General features: G+C 42.1%; 1 pseudogene; it reads left to right on the forward strand.

Annotated features, from left to right (window-relative positions):
* The first annotated feature begins 282 nt into the window (after nt 1–282).
* On the forward strand, nt 283–768 carry LOC141373674 (transcription factor BTF3 pseudogene; annotated as a pseudogene).
* The last annotated feature ends 3,671 nt before the right edge of the window (nt 769–4,439 follow it).

The following is a 4,439-nucleotide window of genomic DNA, read 5'->3' on the forward strand; positions in this document are numbered from 1 at the left end:
AGCCCAGATCAAGTTAGTTACGGTACACTCCTGTACTTCCGGGTGAAAAGAAACTATTTCTGGTGTTGTTTATTAGGTTGTGGGGAAGGGACCAAAAGTTTCAAGCTAAATAGCTGAAGAACGGAAGCCAATAGTTGGGATTATCTAATAATCAAAAACACATCTAGCCTCTAGCTGCCATCTGCATCCCCGCGTGTGTGCACCTAATCTCAGCTGGTCTGCCCGAGACCCCCTGAGCACCAACCCTATTCCCCCTCACAGTCCCATTTCCGCTCCAACAAGATGAAAGAAATTATCATGAACCAGGAGAAACTCACCAAACTGCAAGCACAAGCGTGCATTGGTAGGAAAGGAACTGCTCACCGAAAGAAGAAGGTGGTTCATAAAATGTCTACAGCAGATGATAAAAAACTTGTTCTCCTTAAAGAAGTTAGGGGTAAACAATATCTCTGGTATTGAAGAAGTGAATATGTTCACAAACCAAGGAACAGTGATCCATTTTAACAACCCCAAAGTTCAGGCATCATTGGCAGTGAAGACTTTCACCATTCCAGGCCACGCTGAGACAAAGCAGCTGACAGAAATGCTACCCAGTATCTTAAACCAACTTGGTGCAGACAGTCTGACTGGTTTAAGAAGCCTGCCTGAAGCTCTGCCCAAACAATCTGTGGTGGAAAAGCACCACTTGCTACCGGAGAGGAGGATGATGATGAAGTTCCAGATTTTGTGGAGAATTTTGATGAAGCTTCCAAGAACGAAGCAAACTGAATTGAGTCAACTTCTGAAGAAGATAAAACTTAAAGAAGTTACTGGGAGCTGCTATTTTATATTATGACTGCTTTTTAAAATTTTGTTCATGGATCTGATAAAATCGAGATCTCTAATATTTTTAAGCCCAAGCCCCTTGGACACTGCACCTCTTTTCAGTTTTTGTCTATACAAAATTCATTCTTTGCAGCTAATTAAGCTGAAGAAGACTGGGAATAAAGTTTGAAACAAGGTTAATAAAGTTGTTTGCCTAGAAAAAAAAAACACATCTAGAACAGTGCTTACAGTTGGAGTCGTTATTTAATTACAGGTACCATAATAATCTATTGTCATTTCCCAAGATTCTTCTGTCACACTACAGACCTTACAGGAGAATTAACTAGGACATAACAAAAATTAACCATCTTTGAATCTTGCAAGTCCATAAAAGATGGACTAATCTCTGCAATTATTCTAGGTATATATTTCCTTTAGTTCAAAGGGTTCCCACTTGGCTTTTAATAGTTACTATTCCACAAGTCAGGAGACTAACATAAGAATCCTGACTGTTTCTGAGGATATACCCTTTCCATCTATGCACCAGTGACCATAGTGGGTCTGTGGACCCACTGGACCCACTATTACATAAGGTCAGACCTAAATTCTCTTTACCACCTAGCATTCATAAATCAGTTCTGACCTCTGGATCAGAGTACTGTCCTGAGTCACCAGAGAGTAATGTTTTCATAAAGACAAAGTCCAATAATTTCCCCCCAAAACTAGGTATTTCCTAATGGTCAGCAAATAAATAACTTGAATTTGCCACAGGTCTGTTTGGGAAAGGCTAGGAGGAAGATTAACAAGATAACTTGGAAAGTTATATACAAGATCCTTCCTTAAGCATGACCAACTTCTTCATGTCAATGGTGCTAGGTCAGGTTTATAAGTTGGCTGAAGGTCTGAAAGTGTCTCTTAGTGTTGTTCAAGTCAGGCTTCCATTCACTAAGTCTGAATTATTTATATATATGTATCTATTTTCGGGCATACAAATCAAGCAGAATTTTAATGGAATGTCCATTTCAGTTCTAGGAAACCATGATCAATTAGCCATTTCCAAAATTCCACGTAGATCAAATTATTCTGGTTACCACATACACTTCGCTGCCTTTAATGGTAACATGTTTATCTTGCTTCCGGCAATTAACGGTAATAATTGCCTCTGATATTCTGAGTACCCAACATTTTCATTGAAATCCGGAAGCCACTTAAATAGTTGCTTTTCCCACTTTTATCCAAGCCTAGAAAGAACAGCCAGTGAAGTAATTTTTAAAGTCTCTGGTGCTTCCCTCATCAGTGTATTTTTAATACGAGATCAAGTGAGTATCATCTAAGTCTCTTGCAGGACATGTTTTGGAAGAATGAGCCAGCTGTATGTGATAAATCCATTCCAAATCCCATGTCTTCCTAAGACTCTAGATTGCTTGCTTTACATTAAACCCAAGGCATGTCTGTCATTTTCACTTCATTTGGCAAAGATGACTACTGAGTCCAGTTTTACTCAACAATTCCAGATAATAATCAAATTCACGTCCAGTTACATGAGTTCATATGATGTAGCACAATGAATCTGGTATCTCTTGCAAATGCACCAGAATTGCATATTCAAATGCATCTAAAATAGTTTCTCCTTCACTTGTCTTGCACCCTTAGGATCAATTCCCACTGGTTTTTCCCAAGATTTTTTGATGTAAAATATTGAAATGGTTAGTTAAGTCAACACCTAGGTTTGATTTGTAACTGATCCCCAAGAGCATACTGGGATCCAACTCCAGATGCCAGATTTGGTCGAGTGAGGAAGGGGGAAACCTGGCGTCTTATTCTGTGAAGTCATCACTATGCCTCAGGCATCATAGAATCAGCCTTATTAACAGGAGAGAGGGATAGATTCTGCTGCCCTAGGATGTTCAGGGAATCTGGACTTAATCAAATTCTCCTAAATGTTCCAATTCCATTCTTCCAGGGTCCACTTCTTTCCCAACCAATGTCCTACCTTTTATCAGAGAGACCGGGTAAAGCTATTAATTCAGCCTAATGTTTTAATCCTGCACCGTACTCTACATGGAGAGATCCTGTGGCTGTTTTTGCACACGTCAGCCCTGAAGCTACAGGACTTTGTTTTAGGTGAGGCCCTGAAATGCCTCTGTTCTCTGAGCCTAGGATTTAAGACCCTGAGTCCGCTGTTGTTCGGCACTTCAATGTAGTTAGAAGCAGCCAGTCTTTTCCCCTACAACTGTGCTTTCTACAGCGTTCTCCCACAGGTTTTTTGGTGTTTTTTCCCCCCCAGTCTGTCAAAACCACTCCTTCAGTGCAAGCAGCCCCAAGTTACAAGTGTAACAGTTTGCACTGGGTGGTATGGAATAATACTATGTCCCACCCTTAAGGGTAACTGGATCTTTCCCCACTCAAATCAGAGAGCCCATCCCACATTCCCCTTTGAGAATGTGCAACCACTTCCGATCCCAATTACTCTGTGGTACTGTTGCAGGCAACAGAATCTATTCTTTTTTTTTTTCTTAAAGATTTTATTTGACAGAGACATATAGAGAGAGCACAGATAGGCAGAGAGGCAGGCAGAGGGAGAGGGAGAAGCAGGCTCCCCGCTAAGCAGTGAGCCCGAGGCAGGGCTCGATCCCAGGACCCTGGGATCATGTCCAGAGCCGAAGGTGGATGCTTAACCGACTGAGCCACCCAGGTGCCCCAGAATCTATTAATGTAACAACAAAAAAAAAGATGTCCATCCACACCACAGAGTGTTCCAGCAGAAATCCCACTGACAATGCTACCCACTGCTTAACACTTAAAACCCTGGGGACTAGACATCAGAACCTCCAGTACAACTGCTACAAAGAAAAACAAAGAGGAAGGCACTCCATAAATGTACTGTCCATAAAAGCTGCACATCATTATGTTCTGATGTTTACATCTGCCTTTAAGGACTCAGCCAGGTGCATATAGTTGGCCGAATCAGATCATAACCATCTGAGCTCCAGGGAGCTCCGGGAAATGGAGCATGACACTACAGGAAACACATGCATGCCCCAAGAAGGTTGGCATGGAGTGGGAGTGGAGTGAACCTATCTTCAGAAGCTGCCATAGTCACGTTTACCTCTGTGTGGTGACTTTTGATCCATGAAACAGTTGAAGACAGAACCTACTTACTAGTTGAACCTGGAGAGGTTTGCCATGGCTGCTATTTTTCTTGGAAGGTAGAAAAACATCTGCTGAGGAAATTTTCCACTTGCAAAACTTGCTTTACATTTTTATATCTAATATCCAAGTTTAGACAAGCACAGAATGCTGAGACATAGCTGACTGAAGCTCAGTCCCTACCATCGTGGATCTGCAGTCAAATAAGAAAGGCACACAAGTTGGGGTGCCTGGGTGGCTCAGTCGTTAAGCATCTGCCTTCGGCTCAGGTCATGATCCCGGGGTCCTGGGATCGAGCCCCACATCGGGCTCCCTGCTCCGCGGGAAACCTGCTTCTCCCTCTCCCACTCCCCCCGCTTGTGTTCCCTCTCTCGCTGTGTCTCTGTCAAATAAATAAATGAAATCTTTAAAAAATAAAGGCACACAAGTCAATAGCGATAAAATATTATGGGAAGTGCAAAGGGTGACATGCAAACAAGGAAATA

Source organism: Callorhinus ursinus, unplaced genomic scaffold (genome assembly GCF_003265705.2).
Source record: "Callorhinus ursinus isolate GAN/ISIS: 27379988/994484 unplaced genomic scaffold, GSC_fseal_2.0 scaffold11, whole genome shotgun sequence".
NCBI lineage: Eukaryota > Metazoa > Chordata > Mammalia > Carnivora > Otariidae > Callorhinus > Callorhinus ursinus.